At 40.8% G+C, this 22977-nt stretch overlaps 1 protein-coding gene across 2 annotated transcripts in view; it reads right to left on the bottom strand.

Annotated features, from left to right (window-relative positions):
- The window catches only part of LOC121286760 (docking protein 5-like), a 517742-nt gene that overhangs the window by 386263 nt on the left and 108502 nt on the right, over nt 1-22977 (bottom strand). The window lies entirely within an intron of this gene.

The following is a 22977-nucleotide window of genomic DNA, read 5'->3' as shown; positions in this document are numbered from 1 at the left end:
ACAAATATTTAAGATTTTTTTTTTATAGACCACGAAGTTGGAGGTGAGATACTATAGAAGATGATTGTATTTAATCGCACCATGATGCGATACATAACTGAGGTGATTGTTACCTTGGGTACCTTCTCTTTCTAAAACTACTTCAGATCAAAGTGTTGGACATTGTCGTGTTGAGTATCTCCATAAACATACATTTATCAATGGAACATACCTCAGGGGGAGAATTTTCTCCGTCAGGCGGGCCGGTCGGGAGTGAGCGTGGGGCCACCATTTTAAGACCCGCCAAGCATGACGCGTGCCCAGTAGCACTCAGTGCTACCAGTGCAGGCGAGGGGAGGAGGGAGAGTTGGAGTCTGTGGTCTTTCGCACATGTGCGCAACAGCGCAGAAATCTCCCTGATGCATGGAGCTGCCTCAGGGAGATTCAGAACATACTGAAAATTTTTAATAAATAAAGTTAAAAATTATTTACACATGTCCCCGCATGTGACAGTGTCACATGAGCTGGGACATTTATAAAATGTGAAAAATTTACTAATTTTATAAAACCTTATGAGACCTCATCCGGCCCATGGATGAGGTTTCATGAAAAGTACGAAAGCCGCTTGAGCTCTTTGCCTGCCCGCCAACCTTAAGGTTGGGCGGACAGCCCTGTTAATGATCTAAATTGTTTTTTAAATGGCCTTAACAGGCCTTTGACAGTTCGGCCAGAGCGCGCCCACCGAACAGAGGACCAGAATGATGTGCGATGACGGGACACACGCCTGGCGTCACTGCATGTCATTTTACACATCGGAGAGTGGGGCCCACCCCCGCACGCCAAAGAGGTTCTGCCCCAGTAGTTTTATTTCCAGAATTACCACATCAGAGAATTGAAATTTCATACTAATATAAAGAGATATACCTTGATATTTTTACAGTGTACTAGTTTTAATTATTCCAAAAACATATTTACTCATACAGTTACAAATTTTATGGAGTGTATGAAGAAAAATATCTGATTGATCGCTTGAGTTGTGGTCCAGGAAAGGTGCAGAATGACTTGAAAACTTGGAGAAGATACAGGGCAGTAACAATCTGGGAGAAAAGTCATCATGAAACCATAGTCGTGTTTAGAGTTTCTATTATACCACAGATACCTTACTCAAACCGATGTGTGTAATTTCATTATATTGCTGGTAGACTGGAGTTAACCTGCTGGCTGTAAATTCACTGTTGCTGATATTTTTAGCAAGGAGGGTGCTCTGTGCATGCACATGCCTGCTCTCCAGCTGGACAACTTTCCATGTTAAGAGAATATGGAGAGGAGTGCTCACTCTTTCCCAAGCCTAAAATCATTATGATTTTAATCTTGTAAGTGCATAATGGTAGTCTTAGAAATACATTTTCAAATAAAGCTGGACTTGTGCTATTCTTGATAGCCCAACGATGCCAGAGTGGAATCGTACTGCTCCCCAGTTCACTGCGTTCAAGTAGCAGCCTCTCAAATTAAAGCTTTTATTTTCATATTGAAAACTACTTCACATGAATACAAAAAGGAATGCAATGGCATTGTTAGATGATGGGCTTTTAAAGCGCTCAAGCAGAAGGGTGGACTGAGGGAGTTAAGAAATTTAACAGGTCTTGGGAAAGAATGTGTCAGAGAGTAGGGAACAGAGTTGGTAGCCTTGATTTGAACACAGATAGGACCCAGAGAGAGATCCAATTAAATTTCACTGAAGCATGTATTCATACAGTTATAATAAAGAATCCTGCTTTCAGCTGCATTAGGAAGCCTGATTAATGTAAGTGGCTGTCTCCCCTGAACTACTCAGTAATTTAGGGTCCTGTTTTTCGGTGAAAAACATGTTGGGATGCTTATTGTAACCATAGAGAGATAGAATGACTGTAAAATTAATTTATGATGTGAGGATCACTAACAACTTTAGTGCAGATTTTAATTTTTTTGAAAGTTGAATTTATGAAGCATTAATATTTGTTTTCTTAGCCAATTGCTTTAGTTAATAGAATAATCTATTAGTTATCACAAGAGAGCATTACTTCTAATAAAACCGAAAGAGGACAACAAAGACCAGTCCAATGAAGTGAAAGGGAAATTTAGGACTTTGGTCAGAAAATTCTTCTTCACAGAGAATGTTCAACAGTAGGCTCATGGAGGCAACAGTCTTAGATTCAGTTTATCATTGGATGTAGTCATTGAGAAAGTATGGGCTGGATTTTACAGTTTGATGGTGAGGAGGGCTTGTAAAATGCAGCATGCGGCCTTCCTGCCTGCCCCTGATCTGCCTTCCATTTCACGGTGGCCAGGGGAGGCATCAAGCAGCCCGTCTGCCCTTGGGCCTATTGAGGCTACATTAATAGCCAATTAATGGCCACTTAAGTGACTCATTCTGCCTCCGCCACTATTTTACGCACAGCAGGGGGAGGCCTATGCTAGGTGGATAGCCCGGCCTATCATTTCTGAGGTTTTGTGCCCAAAACTGAACACACTACTTCTGCTTTGAAATCCAAAATATCTGTCACTGAGGAATGCATCAGAAGACTTGATTGAGAATGCTGCACACCACCTTACTTTCAATAAAAGGTGACACACATCATTGGCTTGACTATTTCACGACGGCAATCACCATTGTTCCTGCTGCTCTTGCTATCCTAGAAAAATACAGCAAGAATTTTCTCAACAGCTGTGTCTTGCAAATGAGTCACCCTCAGAAATTCAATTCAAGACATCACCTTACACAACATCAGTAAATTACTAAGTCTTCCCTTATTATTGTAACTGGATAGTTATTCCATTAAAACTCTCCACAGGGTTTCCTAAGGCAAGTTATAGTTCCTATAAACTCAGCAACAAACTGAAAACATCAGCCTGTTTACTGGCAGTCACTACAAATGTGAGGAATGACTTAACACTGACCACAACTCGCAAGTATATATTACTATAAATCAGGTATAAGCAAGTTACAGACTTTTGTTCCATCTTGGGTTTCAAGACCATCATTTTAGCTCAGAGTTCAGACAACAGTTATGACCCAGTTGATATCTACTTCCACTCTGATCCTTTTAGTTCAGTACATTCTCATAATCCTTCTTAAAATCCATTAGTCATTTTGCAATACTTCTCACACTGCAAAGTTAATTAAAGTTGTTAAATCATAATGAATGCCTTTGAGTAGTCGAGAAACATTAAAATATTACTCTTTACAAAAAATGCATTCCATTTTCTATTGACTATTAAATACAAATCCATTACAAACCTCCCCCAGTGGTTTGCATTCCATTCCAAGTAGAATAGAATAGACTAATTAATTCAAGAATGAGGATTTTTCTGATTAAATCACACTCTATCAAGAAATTAATGTTGACTTTGAAAGGCCTCACGGTTGTGCATTTTGGTAAGACTTTTAAGTTAATTATGAAACAATTTTACCAACTATTTGAGAAATTGCTCCAGTAATAATGATTGTAATCTTTAAGTGTGTTTGAATCATGCCTCAATTGTTACACAAATTGTCAGTTAGTCATTCTGAGACATCAGTGTGATTAAATGACTAAGTAACCCACATGGAATCCAGCAATGGTGCAGAAAACAGCACAATTCAACCAACTGACTGGCTTTCGTTACCTGAGAGGAAGGAAACTTTTTTTTATTCTTTCATGGGATGTGGGCTTCGCTGGCTAGGCCAGCATATATTGCCCATCCCTTGTTACCCTTGAGGTGGTGGTGGTGAGCTGCCTTCTAGAACCATTGCATTCTGTTGTAATTTGCTTTTAAGGGATAGCAGTGTGCCATCGCTTTAAGAGATGTGACATATGATACAGCCTCAGTTTCACTTCTGCCTGGAGCAGAGCACATACACACAGCTCTGATGTCCTCAAGCTTTCTGTCCATGTATATATGTTTACATGTGTCTGTTCTTACTAAATGAACATACATGTTAGCACAATCCCTTATGAGCAATTGGTAACTTTATAACATTTTAACACAGGACACAGTCCATGTGGTGTAGGTACACCCACAGTGAAGGAAGAAAGGCAGTCCCAGGATTTTGACCCAGCAGAAGTGAAGGAACAGTGGTATAGCTCCGAGTCAGGATGTTGTGTGTATATTATGGTTAACTAAAAGTAGTGTACATGAACAGACACCAGAATTATTAGCTTTTCTGTAAATTCACAGTATTTGTTTTACCTGTTTGGTCTTTAAATTATTGGAAGTCAATCTGTATATCAAATGCAAAACTTACAAAAATCTTTGCTGACATATTTGCTGCTCTTCCACTCTCTCAGTGGCTGCTGTTTTTAAACACACAAATACATAGGTACTCGTAACTGCTTATCCCGTGTATCAGGTGGATCTGTACTTGGAGTCAGCAAAGCCAACTGTTACTACACTACAACAGAGTACTTTCAGACTCCTCTTTAATTTAGAAACAACATTTTTGTCTTCATTTTAGTTTTAATGGAGAACGTTGACATATAAGAGGTGATTATGCGATATTCAAAGTTGTTTTAGTTATATGTTTTCACTTCTATTGAGAAATGTTAGATTTGTTTTAATTTCACAGATTTTTTTTTTCATTCAATGTTCTTGTTTTGTTAACAAAGAAACTTTCTACCAATAAATGAACAATCTGGACCAGTGAAGGACAATGCTTTTCAATACCAACTCGAATGCCAGTGTGTCATAAGGTTGGGTCCCTGATTCTGGGATTTACTTTACGTCTGGTTCACGTATGTAACCTCAAATATTACGGACAATTATAACTTCACTCAGCAGACATCTAAATGTTTTATTTTATCTTTGGATAGCCCAATTCAGAATGTTTATTCGAACATATGACTAAAATTTGATACTTACTTTACTGTTGCATTATGGGGTGCAGTGTTTCTGTACTTTTCACTCTGAAATTTATCGAATAGATTTTCTAGTCTCCCTATTTTTTAAATGACATAACCTGATAAGTGCTTGGTATAGGCACCAACTGTAATGAAAAATATTTCCAGTGCTCTCCACTTATGAACACATTCCCATCTAATGAATTGGACCTTCCAGAAAAAAAAGTGAATATGAACAGTGTTGTATGCTTTACATCATAATCATTCATTCCTACATTGTTCATTGTTATAAATGTGCCTGCTTTAGGTGCATTCATACACAGAACCTGAACAAAATTTAACCCAAATTGAATTTCACCAGAATACCAAAAGGTGGTAAGATATCATGGTGGTGGCCAAATCACACATAAGGGACAAGTTATTAAAATATCCTGGATGTTTTGCCCCAATTCTCCTTTGATTAATATTGGTGGATGAAAAATTGCAAGCAATGGTGTGCCCAAGGTCCTACCAGTGGTATAACGTCAGAAATCTCAGCTCCCTGTACCATGGTTTCACCTGCCTCATATGGTGATTCAGATGTGCATTTAAGATACTATGAAATTATTTGAAGAAAGGTAAGGTATTATCTTTGTGTTCGAGTAAATATTCTTCCCTCAACTAACACCATGAAAAAAAAAGATTGATTGGTTATTCCCGTTACTGTTTTTTGTCAACATACGTCTTGGCTACCATATTTACATATTTTCTTTGGTGGGTAACGTTTTAAGAATTTTTAAAATAAAAAATATTACACTTTCCCTGACCAACAGAAAAAGTATTGTTAATGTCACTCTATCAAATAGTTTTCCTTTTATAACACTGCCTCTTTTTACTTTTTTTTTCTGTTCCTGACATTCTACAGTTCTACCTTAAACCAACGATATAACAATTCACATGTACAAAATTACTTGTAAAAATGAATAAAGAATAAAGTAGTAAATTAAGAATAAAGTAATAAAGAAAATAAAACTAAATTCTGGAAATCTTAAATGGAAACAGAAAATGCTGGAAACACTCAGTAGGTCAGACAGCATCCATGGAGAGAGAAACATCAGATTATTGTTTCAAGTTCATCACTTTTCACAAGAACTCCGGTGGAAGGTCATTGACCCGAACTCGGTTTTGCTCTCCGGACCTGTTGAAAGTTTAGAGTATATTGTGTTTCTTATCCCAATTACAGCAAAAGTTCAACAAACAAATAAAATGCCTCTGTATGATTTATTGGATCTGTTTTACATGAAAAAATTCTTCTATGTATTTAACTGAAAAGGCATCAAATGAATCAAGATGCCCATAAACATACTAGTTCAGGTCCATCAGAATGAAGATTATTTGAGTGTTTCTGCTTTAAAAAGTAGACATCCGATTCAACCCACTGCAGCACTGAAGGCTTTCACTTCTGTGTTTCACACCAGCTAATACTTTCTAGCTATGTAACTTGTCCATAGTTGATGCTGATATTGGAAAAAAAGAAATATAATTTGTACGTTAGAACAGGGGACATATTGGTTAATGTCAAGTATTTGTGTGAAAGACAAAAAGTGTTCTATGCAGGATAAACAGTACACTTTGTGAGTTAATTGATCATTATAATCTATTCAAGACCTGCTGGTCAATAATATTAATCTTCTGATATAGAATGTTGCAAAATGAGTCCCAAATGGATAGTTATGAAACTTCAAACGATTTATGTACAAATTTAAATATTTATTTTATCTGTCTCAAAATTGAATTTGACTCTGTTACGAGTCTAATGTTATAAGATCCATGAATGCACCAGCACTCTGTGCCTTCTAAGTCATCCCTGGTACAAATATTGTAATTGAACAGTTATCCTCATGGGTCTTGTACTTATGCCCTGGCAAAAGACTTTGCTTGTCCTCTCCAGTTTTAATCACCAGTTCACACATGATGCACATTGCCAATCTGATTCTATCCCTACAATAATACAATAGTCATCCCAAATGGCTTTTAACAGACTGCAATTTACTGCGAATTTATGACAGGCTAATCTTGTTTTATGTCTGATGGCTCAAAAACTTTTGCACATGCATTGAAAATGCATTCCATTTTATGTTAAATGCAGGCCAAGTTTTCAACGCATACACAACTTTTTATTTTAATCTTTCAAAGAATAAACTAGGAATTATTAAATGAACTAAAATAAAAAAGACTATCATTTTATTCTAATTATGATGGTCTTGTCCTTAATACATTAGAAATTGTGTCTGCAGGCATTTTTTTCGCCGGAGCAGATGCTTTCGATGGTCACATTAAAATCAAAATAGTAAATAAAGATTGCTTTGCCACCCAACCCATCCTAATTGGGAGGCAATATCATTTTTGTAAATGAAGTGATCATCAAGGTAAGGAAATGTTAATTCTGAGGAGTGAAGCTTGTCTTAATTTTGGGTCACTAACATCAGCACCAATTAATTTATCTGTACCCACTATAGCATTGTCTGATGCTGAGCGAACCCACCAGCTCTACAGGAACTTATCTTTATATAATGCCTTTAACACAATAAAACAGCCCAAGGTATTTCACAGGAATGTTTTCAACAACATTTCTCACTGAGCCATACAAGTAGATAGTAGGACAAAAGCTGGGACAAAGAGGTAGATTTGAAGGAGTGTCTTAAAGGAGACAGAAAGAGCTAGAGAGGTGAGACAGATAAAATGTTGTATTGGGGATGTGATTTCCAGAGCATGTACCAGCAGTGGTGGAGCACAAGAGGGTCAGAATTGGAGGAGTGCAGTGTTCTTGAAGGTTTTTTGAGCTGGCGGAGGTTTCAGAGGATGAAGAAGGGTGAGATCATGGTGGATTTAAAAAAAAAAACATTGATCCTACAGTAGGCCGCAGCACACCTTAAAAAAAATCCATATTGTGTCAAAGTGACAAATTTCTAGGGATGGATTTAGTTTTCACTGTCAGGCAGAAAACTAGTAGATTGGCCACTCATTATCTGTATTGTAAATTTCCTATTTAAGTTCAGATATAAATTGGATTTTGTTTTCCTGAAACTATAAAACTTTCCCCCTTCATAAAACAAAAAAAAACTGGTCATTGGGGAGCTGCCCCCAGCACACGTTTTTTTTAGGATTCTTTTAGTGCTGATTAGTTTTGTATCAGTTTCATATGTTTTGAATATTCCATTCAGCAATACTGCTCTCTTGATTGACACAAAGAAGTCAACTTTATTGTCCAACTTGTCTTTTTAATCATCTATGGTCTTGAATATCTTGAATTGACCAGCCTTAATGACACATTTTCCTTCTTCTTTAAAAATCTTTATCAGCATTCTGCTTTTCATCCAGCTTCAATTTGATTTATGCTTAATCACGTGCTGTTGACATGAAAGTTAGCATGAATTTCATCCTCTTACTGAGATTCTTTTTGCTTCAGTGTTAATTAACCCCTATCTACATCACAACCATTTCTGTAACTATAGGAGTGGCTATAAATCAAAAATATTTAATTGACTATGATTTGGGATATTCCAAGATGATGAAAGGTTCACGATCAATGCAAGTTCTTACTTTTCTTTCATTAGCTGTCAAAGGTTTTTGTTGCTGTTCTGCATTTTACTTCAAATAAGTTATATACATTTTTGAGCCCTACCATTTTATTATTTACCAGTTGCCTAGTTAACAGAGAAATAATAGAGATGAAAGCATGACAAATGAAATAATAGCTTGGAATTTTTTGGCACCTTGAACTCCTCAGGAAATCTCAAAGCTCTTCACAGGCAAAGAAGACTTTTTAAAAAATAATCACTGTTGCCATGTAAGCAAACATAGCAAACTATTTGTGCACAGCAAGCTCCCACAAACAGCAAAAAGATAATGACCAGGTACTTTATCTCTCAAATACCACCACCAAAACAAATGTTATTTTTTATCATTTATTCTTTCACTCAATGTGGCCATTGCTAGCTAGGCCAGCATTTATTGCCCATCCCAAATTGTCATTAAGAAGTGGGGGTGAGCTGCCTTCTTGAACCGCTGTGATCCATGTGGTGTAGGTACATCCACAGTGTTGTTAGGAAGGGAGTTCCAAGACTTTGACCCAGCAACAGTGAAGGAATGGTGATATATTTCCAAGTCAGGATGATGCGTGGCTTGGAGCAGAACTTGCAGGTGGTAGTTGTGTTCCCATACACCTGCTGCTTTTGTCCTTTTAGGTGATAGAGGTCACAGGTTTGGAAGGTGCTGTCGAAGGAGCCTAGTTGAGTTGTTGCAGTGCAATTTGTAGATGGTACACACTGCTGCCATTGTATGTCGGTGGTGTGTCTGTAAGACCTGTTTTGCTGTTTTCATTTAAAATAAATTCAGGAAATGTTAGCAAGTCTTTTTCATATTAGAAGGGCCAGTTTCTCCAGAATGGCAGAAATTGTGCACGCAGATCATATATAAATACATTCATGAATGGTCTTTACAGTTGTGTGAGTTACCACCAGAGTTATCTGTATGAACAGGAATGTTGCGAGTTTGACTTTAAAGCCTACACATTGGCTCATGTTATCCAGTTTCAGCCATTTAACTCCATATTCTTTACATCTTAAAATTAAACTATTATCTAAGTTTCCAGTTTATAACTCCATGTTTCTATTGATTCACAATGTATTTAGGCAGAGAGAAGGAGGAAGTGGTAGTCCAACTTGGGAGTCAGGTTATGTTTCCCAAGTACATTAAATCTAAACAGTACATGAGTCCCTTTGGGGCATCATCTCCCAATGCTTTAAGTTCACAAATGTGGAGTAAAACAAACTCACATTTTAAAAGTATCCAGGTAAACCTTAGGCAGGTTTTTAATATTAAAAGTTAAACTCCATGGATTCACCTCTGCCTATATGTGGAGAGCTCCCTGATCTTAGGCTGCACTTTAATGCGTGGTTTGAAGTAGTAGAGCTCAGGTCTATTAACTGTGCCTCACACTTCAGGGACACTGAATTTAGATTTGGAGCTGTAACATAACTGCAACCCTTATCTGATTTGCTGGGGAAGTAATTGCAAGGACAACTATCTGCCCCCTGAATTCTTATACTTAACATTTCATTTTGCTGTCCTTGGATACATCATCAAGAAAGCCAAACTTAAAATTAGCCAACATGTCATACACAACAGTTATGGCTACTTCAACAAAAGGTGAATTTATTTTCCAACTTTGCTGACAAATCAGGAAGTTATTTTGGCAAGTTCTAAAACTTAACAAGAAAAAATTGGAGAAATTAATGGTTAGGACTTTTTAAAAAATCACATCCTCATATCTTGCAATATACATCAAGGAGGAAGTTCTCCAAAATGGACCCACAGCTAATTAGACATAACTTCCTTACCAGAAAATGTAGTAAATGTATGGCATATGCATGAAATGCATTAATTCAACGTGGCCATGATAAATGAGCCCTTGAACAAACATTTTCTTCATGTGTTAACAGCGCTTCAGCTAAAATCTTACAAGCCATGTAAATAATAGAGGTAAACCTATAATGGCTACCATGTAACAGGTCTCCTTCTAGGTAAAAGATCTTGATAAATGGAAATATAAAATAGTCTGCAAGCTTTCCTTTATGGTAAATTTCATTACTTAGGACTTATTTATTTTTGAATTCCTGATAAGTATTCCAGATAAATTTTGGATGGACAAGGTAGGTGGAATACTTGAAAGTTTGGCTCCAAATTTCCTGCAAATTACAGATTCTTAAAAACGCTGACATTCGTGTGGAATTGCTATATTCATATTTGTGAGGCCCGTGGTGAGACAATTCTTAGGATCTTGGATATCATTAAAATTATTGAGTTGGTTATCAAAAACTTAGGAATTGGATGTACAAGGAATCTTTTGGTTTTGTCTCAGGTTTTAAAATTCTAACAGATGCAAGCTTTAGATTTTCAGCTGTCATTATGGTAAAGTGATGCTCTGCATAAAATGGCTTGACTATACAATTCACAAGCAAAGAAAAACGATGCCAACTAAAATCCAGAGCAGACAAAGACTGAAAATCACTAATTAATGTTTGTTTACTGCTTCAGCCCTGTCCACATCAGCAAGCTGTATGCTCAGGGACTTCAGAGGGTAGGAATTCTGATCAGTAAGTTCATGGAAAATACTCATTCAGCATTCCTGTGTGTGCTATTTATGTTGAATGTTGCACCAATTGGAAGTTCCACCCTTCGGGTGAAGCAGTCTTCTCCCAGAAGTCTCCAATTCATTGAGGGTCACTGCTTTGTTAGTCAACACTAGCAATAACTCCAACTTGTATGTTTGTAACACAATCTAATACATCAGAATGAACTGATTTTATTTTCATTGCACTAAAGGTGGATCCCCATTGTGTCACAGCTGGAGAAATTTAGAGCCAAAATTACCCGGAGATTTACTACTTTATTCAATCTTATATGGAAAATAAAAAAGCAAAACAACAGAAATGAAAGTAAAATAAAAAATGCCACAGGCTGTTGAACACTGCAGAAGTGTCTATGCATCACAGATTGTTGAGGCAAGTGAAGAGACATTAAGTATAATACAAGAGGAAAAAGCTGTAAAGTTAAACAGCTGTAGTATGATTCTTATTTAATTCTGGTGTGCCAGTGATTCTTCAATGTCAGCTTAACAGCCTCAATGAATAAAGCAAGGGTCGATTTCAACTCTCCATTGAAAAGGGATCCCTGATATTAAATTGATCTTTGCTAAAGCTACCAAAAAATTGATTGATTCTAATATCTCTGAACAATTCTGTGGTGAATGAACCTCAGGCTTTCACTAAAAACACCACTTTAGTGATGTAGTGGTGAAATAGTGACACAAGAGTGTACCTGAATAATGACATGTGGAAAATCTGGTGGCCAGCTAACTGATTTTCATCAAGTTGGCCTGATAGGAAACCCACAGCTTAGGCCTGAGCTAAAATTGTAAGTGGGTGCCAAAGCTATGATTGAGAACCAACCTGCCTATGAAAAATAAGGACCCCACTGGTTTTGGACAGCATTTCTTGCTGGCTGCTCAGAAAAGGTTATAATAGAGAGTAAGTGGTGGGATCCTGGCTAGTAAGCAACTCAGGGCTTTTTAATCATCTCCCGCACTGTTTTCACTGGGCAGACTGGGTTAAAATCATCCCTGTATGTTTTTTGCTTATTTCTAAGCAAGGGAAAATTGTTCCTAAGCAAAGATGCTGGTTTCTAGTATTTGGGAGCACAAATAACAGAAATAATAGATTAAATTACACTGCACAAATTACAAGCATCATTTTTGTTAAATCACAATATTTTAGTGAATTGACTCTATTAATTAGGGAGAAAAAGTATCAATGAGCCATAAAATTGATAGCAGGAATGCATATGAAGTGTGTCCAATATGAATTTTGAATTTTGGAGCCTTATTTACTCTTTCCATGCTCCCCTTTCCATCTCAAGCAGAAGTAATGATTTGCCATTTCAGCAAACCTTGGGAGTTTCTCATGTGGTGGTAAGTGATACCCCAGGCATGTCATTAAAATTAAGCAATTCATGAAACTTCTCATCCATCATTTTTTAAAATCTTTCTTCCAAACACAAATGAAGCTGAGAAATGACCTGGAGAAAAAAACCAGATCCGGAGCTAATCCTGAGAGACATATTGTGTCACAAAGATAAGTATCAGTGCCATCATCTATCTTTTCAAATTTGGTAGATAACTGAAAAACAAAAATAAATTAAACAAATTACATATGAGTATAGTGAGAACTCCTTTCACTATAAATGGTACATCGATAGGAATCAAATTAATTTAGTAAGGCACTTTGCAGTTAGACTCTTCTCTTCAAATATAAAAAAAATCCTATCCTTTTATGAACTGCAACATTTTGGTGGAGTCACTGTTGGACAAGAATCAATGCAATGCAATAATGAAAGAGTATTGTGGATTATATTTGATGAAATGTCTCAAATCCACAATGTTCTTTGAAGCATTAAAGTCTACGGATACTACCTGATGCCACACTGTTAAGCCCAATTCCCTTTCCTCCCTTCACAGCAGTTAAAGGATTCTTCCCCTTTCTATTGAATTATATATTTTCCAGCTCCTTTGCCAATGTTGTTCTATTTAAGCATCTCTCTCCCAGCAGTAGTATTTTTCCTATTCTCCCCCCAACTCCCCCACAGAGGTAGTCTCCCACAATCTCTACTCTTTAACCGTTCTCCCCAGTCTTCCCTTCACCTATCCTATCACATAACATTTTCCTCACTCCACCTTATCCTTCAATGCAATATTTTTAAAGGTGATTTAACATTGATCCCCTATTCTGAACAAAACGTTTTTGTTGGAATAAGTATATTTCATTTGTTTGAAATTTCCATCAGTTAGTGACTGCTAAATGTTTGGAAAGGGAAATTTCCAATGAACAAGTAAAGTACTCTTAAGTAATACTTTATGGAGTAATTTCAAAGCCAAAGCAACTTCCTTCCCTGCTCCAGTACGGATCTCAGAAAGCAGTAAGCAATGCTGGGAATCCAGATTGGATTAAATGACCTAGCCTTACAAGCACATTAAATATATAATAAAAACAACAACCTGCATTTATGTAAGTGTCTTTGATGCAGTAAAATGTTCCAAGGTGCTTTACAGAAGTATTACCAAACAAAGATTCACACCTAGTCACAGAAGGGTACATTAGGACAGATGACCGAGAGACAGGTTTTAAGGGAGATCTTAGTGGAGGGGGGTGGGGGGCGCGGAGTGGGGAGGGGGGGTGGAAAGAGGTAGACAGATTTAGGAAGGGGAATCCTGAGTTTAGGGCCTAGGCAAATTAAGGCAAAACCACCAATGGTGGAGCGATTAAAATTGAGGATGTGCAAGAAGTTAGAACTGAAAGAGCACAGAGGTCTTGCAAAGCTGTGAAGCTAGAGGAGGTTTCAGAGATGGGAGTGACAAAGGCCACAGAGTGATTTGAATACAAGGATGAGAATTTTAAATTTGAGGTGCTGCTTAACCAGCGATCATGAGTAATGGATGAACGGGACATGGTGCAGTTATGATATGGGCAGCATTGTTTTGGATGGGAGCAAGTTCATGGAAGGTGTAAGATTTGAGGCTGGCCAAGAAAGCATTGGAATATTCAAGCCTAGAGGTAAAAAAAGTACGGATAGGGTTTTCAGTGTCAAATGAGCTTCAGCAGCAGTGAAGCCAGGCAATGTTACAGGGGTGGAAGTAGATAGTCTTGGTGATACATCGAGTATGTGGTCAGAAGCCCAACTCAGGTTCAAACATAACACCAATGATGTAAACAATCTGGATCAGACTCAGATAAGGAGCTGGTGGCTAGGGAGCAGAATTTATGATGGAGATTGAAGATATTGGCTTTGGTATACCCATTGTTTATTTGGAGAAGATTTATGCTTATCAAATAATGGATGTCGTACAAGCAATGTGACAAATTATATACAATGGAGAGGTCGAGATAGGCTGGTTGTTGTCAGCGAAAAGGTGGAATTTGACTTTGTGCTTTCAGATGACAGGGCAGCATGTAGATTTTTTATTCTTTCACAGGTTGTGGGCATTGCTGGCTAGGCCAACATTTATTGCCCATCCTCAGTTGCCCTTGAGGTGGTGGTGAGCCACCTTCTTGAAGTGCTGGAGTCCATATTGTGTCGGTACACTCGCAGTGCTGTTAGGAAGAGGGTTCCAGGATTTTGACCCAGTGACAGTGAAGAAATTATGTAGTGCAACGTCAGGATGGTGTGGGGTTTGGAGGGGAACTTGCAGGTGGTGGTGTTCCTATGTAGCTGCTGCCCTTGTCCTTCTAGGTGGTAAGGGTCTTGGGTTTGGAAGGTGCTGTAGAAGGAGTCTTGGAGAGTTGCTGCAATGCATCTTGTAAGTGGTACACACTACTGCCACTGTGGCATTGGTGGTGGAGGAAGTGAATGTCTAATGTTGTGAATGGGGTGCCAATCATGTGGGCTGCCTGTCCTGGGAGGTGTTAATGCAAAATAAGGAGTGCCTTGCCAAGCAGTAGTAAATCATTTATATTTTCAAAAGCTTGTTTCTTTCACCTAAACACTCAAAAAAAAAAGTTATTGTAAAGTTTAATGATTAAGTATTCTTTCAAATAAATCAGTGCACGAGGAGATCACAATTTATAAGTCTGGGAGTTGAGAATTTAGAATCATACAATTAGGCGTATGTTAAACATTGGCTGCAAGGGTAGATTTGACAGATGAAGCTCATATCAGGAATTACATATGGAAGAATCATTGAAATGATTACTGTAGGGCTCACTGACCTTGGTCCCTGAATATACACTCCCCGTGGGAAAATTCAGTGTTGAGAATTAATAATTGCCCAAATCTTTCAGTCAGCATCGGAACCCAAGTCCAATGCTGGTCAGACAGAAAACTAACCGCTTACCTGCATACGATTATTCTATCCAAACTTCCGACAGAGGACGCTGCAGAACTCCATCAGTGCAGGAATCCATGGAAAGGAGAGCAAATTGAATCTGCGCAGAAGCCACGCCCCCTTTTTACAGCACTACCTGTCATATTCTGGTGAGTGTTTAAAGGTCCTGAAGCTTCTCTGTGGGCAGAATTTTCCCATTGTTGTGCGTGCGTGGGAGGTGGCGGTGGGCCCCTGCATGTCTACGCGTAAAATGACTCATGGTGACATCAGCCAAGTGTCCAGATGTCACCACGCGCCATCGCAATATTTCGCTGGGCGGGCAGGCGATGATGTCCAATGCGCGCCCGCCATTAATTAACAGGCCAATTAAGGCCCTTATGACGTCAATTTTTCGCCGCATGGGTGCAATGGGCAGGCAGGAAGGACACATTTGTATTAACCTCAACCACAGGCGGGATAAGAGGGCTTACTGGTGTTGTAAGTGTGCACAGTTAAGTATTTATATTTGAAAGTTTTTCAAACTTGCCTGTGTGATCTGCAGCACTTCAAAACGTATTCCAGCTGCTTTTACTGGACTCTTAACCTTCAGGACAGCATTCTGCAGTGATGAATCTTTCTGGGCCTGCAGGTTTCAGGAAGCCTTCCCTTAGCCTGGGAATGGGAGCTGAACAGTCCACTGGAGGCAGCTCCTCTGAGGAGGAAGGAAGGGCTAGAGGAGGGAGGAGGCCGTGAGTGCACATTCAGCCTCCAGAGGAGCCACCTTTGGGAGGGCAGGCAGAGGCAAAAGGGATGCAGGGCCACCAGGAGGTCCAAGGCGAAAGGGGCCGCAGAAGACGCCACTATCCTGCTGCCAGGGTATACAGATGGCGAATCAGCTACCTCAACATGTCTGAGGTGCAGTGCCGAGGGACGGTCCGTCTCTCAAGGAAGAGAGTCAACTATATCTGTCAGATGACTGCCCAGAGATCTCCACTAACTGTGTGGGTGGACACCCCATGCCAGCAGCTCTAAAGGTCACAGCTGCCCTCAACTTCTATACCTCTGGCTCCTTCTAGGGGTCGGTGGGTGATCTTTGCGGTGTCTCCCAATCAGCTGTCCACACTTGTGTCAAGCAGGTTACAGACACTCTGTTCAGACACGCATTGACATTCATCCACTGCCGTTGGGACTAGGCCAGCCAGACATAACGAACCAGAGGCTTCGCGGCCATTTCTGGCTTCCCTCCTGTCCAGGGTACAATAGCCTGTACACAGGTGGCCATCAAAGCGTCAGCAGGTGAGCCCGATGCCTTCATCAACAGGAAGAGCTTCCACTCCATGAACGTGCAGATAGTGTGTGATCACAGGAAGCAGATTCTATAAGTCTGTGCAAGGTACCCAGGCAGCTCCCACGATGCCTACATCCTCAGACACTCCCAGGTTCCTGGGCTCTTCAGTGCTCCAGCCCGGCTTGATGGATGGCTGCTGGGTGACAAGGGCTATCCCCTCAGAAGATGGCTCATGATGCCTCTCCGCCATCCAAGGGCAGAAGCTGAGCTGTGGTACAATAGGAGCCAGGGCTCCACAAGGGCTGTGGTGGAGAGAACCAGCGGTCTTCTCAAGATGTGCTTCTGATGCCTAGATCGCTCAGGGGGCGCACTCCAGTATCGCCCAGGTCATGTGTCGGTGATAGTGGTTGCATGCTGCGCTTTCCATAATCTTGCGCTGGAAAGGGGGGACGCAGTGGACGATGGGGGGGTAGATGCTGACCTGGGCATACTCCAGGGAGGCAGGGACACCTGGGAGGCTTTAATCCAATAAACCTTCAGCTAGCACACCACAGATGGACCACCAGGACAAACCTGGGCTGTTGGCTCGATACTCGACACCTAAGTGCAAAATCTGCCAGGTTAGCAACAGTAACTAAGGGCCTTGTTAATAAGGCTGAATGTCCAACCAAGCACTCATTACAGTTGTGGAAACAATATACATGCAGAAGAAAAGAGGCAACCTCAGCCATGGTAACATATCTGAACTTAATGTGTGAAACAAATCAACTTATTACAAAAAAAAGACAATAGTGTTATAAATCAAATAAAATCATAAAGACCTAATCTCGGGCCAACACAAAAAACACCAGTGAGAAACCCGTGGTGTGCCTAAGGTGCCTTATGCTTTTGTTTCCAGGTGCTACGTCTTGGTGCTGCCCCATCACTCAGAATGGCATCTGAGACAGCCTGCTCACTCTGCTGTCCTGTTGACCTCGATGACCTTGGCGGTCATCCTCTGGCCCATGGAGCATATGATGGCCCCGCCTGGGAGGAAGCTGGCAATTCCACAGTTGGCAACTCCCCAGTCGTCGCAGCCTCACCGGATGATACGGTCATTGGCAGAGGGGCGGAGGAGCTGCTGCCCTCATCTGGAGTGCCCTGAGAGGTGACAACAAGCAGCTGCTGTGCCAACATGAGGTTGCTTCAGACCTCCCTGCTCACCGTGGATGGATGGGCACCGAGCTGGGAAACTTTATAACCACACCATCTCCCACACTGGCACTGACCATCTGAGGTCAATGCCGATGTGAGGGCTTGCTGGTCCAAGCACATCCCCAGGAAGCCCTGACAGGTTTCCTGGAGTAGGTTCTCCACTAGAGTCACCCAGTGCTCGGGCATGTGGCTCTTTGCTTTGGCGATCGTCCGCATGGACCCTTCCACCACAGAGTCCAAGCCAAGCATAGCCTCATGTATCTCCCCCAGATGCTCCCACACACCCGGCTGCATTTCCTGCAGCTGCTGCGTCGCGAACGACTCCAGAGACACATCATCAGGCACTGATTGAGCATGTTCCTGGTCCCCTGCAATCCTCCAATCACTGGCGCCATGGGCACGCTCTGTCTCTGCCAGCTCCTTCAGTGACTGTGAAGTGCCCTCACTGCTGTGCCCTGGGATACTAGCCATTGTTTGAATTCCCACTGGGTGCCAGTATCTGCCTGCGCTGGTGCCTGCCTCGCAGAGATGCTGTGACGCTGGTGAGACTTCAGGGCCCTCAGGTGTGAGAGGGAGCCTCTGCTGCTCCGCTGATGCTGAAAGGAAGAACAAGGACATTGGATCAGTTAACGTGAAGACAATGACAATGTGCATCCCTGTTCCCTGGATCATTATGCGCTTATCCTTCCATAACCAATGGTCAAGCCATATGGCAAATTTAAATAATTTAACATTCAGCACTGCTATGGCTGTTGGGAGGACACTGCCGACATCACTGTTGGGCATAAATACCTGGCCGTGGCACCCCAGCCTCACCAACACCACTGGACCTGGGTGCATGGCGCCTCTCCAGATCCAGGGCCTCCTGCTCAAAACGGCTTAGAATGGCAATCTACGCCTGGCCGCTGCCAATCCTCACACGCTCTGCTGTGTTATGAGCATTCTTCTCCTGAACATGAGAGAAGAGCATTGACTTGCGCAAATTGCACATGGACTCTGTTCATGCACAGCCCACCCCAAACAAAGTGGAGCACGTCAGGGCTCCAGTGCCTCCTCACCCCGCTGCTGCCAAACACTCACACAAAAATGCTAGGCCTGCCCCCCCAACCCCGCACCACCGCCCCCTTGGACACATGCTGCCTATATCACATTAGGCACCACACAGTATATCCTTCCAAAGCAAGGAGGTGCAGACATGTGGAGCACAGAGCATAGCAGGTGGTTCATTGCCGCCTTGAAGCTTCCCTCCCAGCATGTCATCACCCTGACTTGGACATGACCTGGAGTTCAAACACAGTGCCTGGGTACAGCTCCTCCAGGTTACCCCCAAAGCAGTCATGTGGGACTCAATGTAACACATGCTGTGGGGGCAAAACACATCTTTTAATCACCCTCTCAGGCTCACCTCAACATGGATACTATCTGCTTGCCCACCCAGCAAAGGACAGATGCTGTCAATGATTCAATGTAGTCATGACACTCAGACTTGCGGAGGGGGGGTGGCGGGGAGCAGAGTGTGTTCGCCGACCCTGCTGGGTTAAATGCCCAATGCTAACATGGTACTCACCCTGCCAGTGTGCAACAAATCGTTGAAGTGCTTGTGACACTGGATCCAGGTGCACCGCACCATGTTGTAGGAGCTCACCACCTCCTCCCAGTCACGTTTTGTCATGTGGGGGGCCTCCTTCTCCCATCCTGGGGAACCAGCACCTCTCGCCCTGCTGCCACCTCCTCGAGGAAGACAGCATGTCTGTCTTCCAAAAAACGAGGGGCACACTGGTTCCCCGCCCTAACCTCCGGATTGACCTGCTCACCAGTAGGCCTCTGCTGTGGCCTTGCACTTGCCATTGTGAGCAGCCTGGAAAAGGCTGCCAGGTCTTCATTTAAACAGGCTGCCCGGTCGCCCTTGGACCCGGTGATCTGTGCACACCCACCGCTGCCCACCCACTCCCGCTATCCTCGGGAGTCGAGAAACACACTGGGCTGGCCTTAATTGGCCCTCCCGCGTAAAATGGCGGTGCACATCCGATTGCAGGCGGTGATCGGGTCCACATCCACTCCGTCCCTACCACCAACCAGAAAATTCAGGCCAGTGTCTGTCTAATGTTTCCTGGGTAACTAATTTATTTACTGGGTAATTACTTGGAATTATCCAAAGTCTCCAACTTTAACTCAGAGTTGGAGACTTTTTTGGAAATTCCGGGGGAACAAAGGAATTGCCCATCAGAAGTACAAATTTCCCAGGAAATTCCCATGGAGTGAGTGCATCGGCATGTGTGCGGGATCTCAACGCACATCTTGGCTTGTACTTCCAATTATCTGGAGACCGGAAGATCTGGGCCACTCCCTTTTCTACAAGATCTAATGTTCTTAGAATGGAGATGGTGTTACAACATGCACATGTTGTGCTATTTATTAGGCACATTAAGTGAAAGAAATCTGAGAACACTACTCTTAAGCACACATCGTACAAAAAGGCTTCAGCTCACATCCTGCAGTTTGATTGCAGGATTCTGTCAGCCATCTGGGTCTACCATGACACCATTGCTAAGTGTAAATGCATTACCAAAATAGAATAAAACTGGCTCCACATACTCCAACAGAAAATTAAATAAAGATGCCTTCTGGCCAAATCACTATCTAAGCGCCAAAATATAGCGTGCAGTATCAGATGCCTTTGGGCATCCATGAAATTGTACCTCAGGAAGGATTCAGTGCAGACAGGAAAGGGGAGATAAGGGAATGAAGGATCATGTAGGTGAGTCATTAGATTAAAAGCAAATATAGTGCATTATTTAATTTACTGTTTTTAAGAATAGACTATTAGCATTCATTTGGGTTTTTGTGGCTTGACTCTTGGTAATTAATGGAAGATTTATGGGTTTGGCTATAGGACATGAGCATAAAAAAATCTAATTTAAATTGCTGCATAAATCAATTTTACTGTTTGGTGGGATTTGTCCTCAAGTTGCCTGTGCCATCTTTTAAGGAAAATGTTTTGAAATGTATGCTTCTTAAAAGTGATCCTCTTGTGATTTGTTTTTCGGAAGCCTTGGTATCTTTTGCACAAGCCCATTCCTGACAAGCAATGCAGTGTCAGGAGGGTGGTACGGTTCTGTCACTCACTCTCATTATTCTTAATTTAGGGAAGGCTGAGTTCAACTGTATCCACAGGTCAGTGGAATATTTGAGTGTCAATCTCGTGGAGTAGAAATGGAGTCACAGGTAGGTCAGACTGAGTAGGGGATAGCAGGCTCCCTTCCCTAAATGATATTCAGGAACTGGTTGGGTTTTATTGGCAATCCAGTTGATTTCAAGGACCTTTCTTGGTACCAGACCACAAATTGCTTCATATGTTGAATTTAATTTCACAATTCATCTTGACAGAATTTGAATTCATAACCTGAGTTGGTACCACAGTACCATAACATCTACCTTATGTTATCCATGAGTTTCCAATATTCTCTGTCTATTTGACTGATGGGAAGCAGCTAATCAAAGCACATGAATGTGAATGACAGCATGAAGACTGTTCTGGAAATTCTGATCTGCACTCAAATCCATTCACATAATTACAGGCAATTCAAAATTTAGATGGAAGAATTCATTGACTGTTCTTTTAGTTCAGTACTTGGCTTTAAGTGATCACTTGCTTTTTTGACCTGCTTAATAACTCATGGAAGAAAAAGCCAAAGTATATGCCGAAGTGACGGGCAGAGTTTGAAGTTCACATTTGTAATGAAAATATTACTGCACATGGACAAATTACAACAGGAACCGCAAGGACTGGTGAAGTTGTTACTGAAACTTCGACAAAGTGCATCTGCCTCTAGAAGAAAGCGTAAATTGTTCTCGATTCAGCTGCCAAGGAGTAAGCTGATGTACTTTGTGAGAAGAATAAAATGGCAGAAAATCCACAGCACTATAATTCTTCCCATGGAACTTCAAGGTAACTTTGTTCAACCATCAAAGGATTGGGAGTTAAAGAAGCTTCAGGTTAGGCTTCTGACTGACCAACTCAACACCGGGACAAATTGCTGGAGCTGGTCTACCAATAAAGCAATTTCTCAACTGAAAATGAGGGAATTGAAGGTGGCAAATTAAAGCCTTAAATTGTGAAGGGTCTTGCAGCATGAGAAGCATCCAAATACCAAAAAGACATTTGCTTTAGTTGGAACTGAACATGGAAATCAGACATGTACATGAATCTCTTCTACTCTCCAGCATGTATAATCAGGAACAAATCTGTTCTGACTGACATATTTCAGAATTGCCATGTTCTGACATGATTAGGATTTAAAAATAATTATAATTAGTATTTCAGTATTCACATTTGACTCCTGCACTTAATTGTAGCTACAAGCAGATTTTTAATGTAGTTTCAATAATGCAACTGAGCTAATTGTATCACCCACGGTAATAGTGTTTCATTATTTTTAAAAAAGGGATTTAATTTTGATTTACTAATTCTTATTGTTGCAGGGATTATTGTAATTTTTGGGAGTTAATAACTTTCAGCTAAAAGAATTGATGGCTTGAATGCTGTCACAACTATATTCAACCACAAAATGTGTCACGTGTGACACTGAAACAATCAATGTGTCACGTATAACTTATAGTAATTAAAGGTTGAAGCATTTTCGCCATGCTGAAGTGTCATAAACTGCAGCTAGGTGCTTCATGTATGGACAGTAGCAGTCCTGAACATTGCTGATTTGACCTCATCCACTATTAGTGGAGATTCACTTTTGTTTCCCCTAAGGAACCATACTCTAATAAAGGGCTCCAAATATTTACTTCTCTTTAGCAGATACAATTTTTTTATTTAAATGTTGTCTACCTCTGAATTACAAATACAAAAGAGATCATTTTCAGCATATTTTGTCATTGTGCTGCAGCATCTGGTAATCACCTGACATTACACTACACTCAGATTGATTTCAGAGTATTGCTACCAACTGCAAAATAATTACTCAACTCCAGGCACTCCTCATACTTCACTATATCATGGAGTTGCCTGTCTGATTCCTAATTCAAAAGTATAACTGAATATCTCATAGTTTAGTTCTCTCAAAACAAAAGATAAAATAGTGTCTGAAATGTAATCACAATTCTTTGCTAAAAGGCTTTAAATATTCAGCAGTTTTAACAGTACATTATGAATTGTTCCTCTGGAAATAGCTTCTTTAAATGCCACATCACTGCTTTGCAAAGCAAAATCAGCTCATCGTTCTGACCAGAAAATGGAAAGATCCTAAGAATAT

The sequence above is a fragment of the Carcharodon carcharias genome, chromosome 14 (genome assembly GCF_017639515.1).
Source record: "Carcharodon carcharias isolate sCarCar2 chromosome 14, sCarCar2.pri, whole genome shotgun sequence".
In the NCBI taxonomy this organism is placed as follows: domain Eukaryota; kingdom Metazoa; phylum Chordata; class Chondrichthyes; order Lamniformes; family Lamnidae; genus Carcharodon; species Carcharodon carcharias.
The sequence above is the reverse complement of the archived record's forward strand: the minus strand, read 5'-3'. Positions and strand labels throughout refer to the sequence as shown.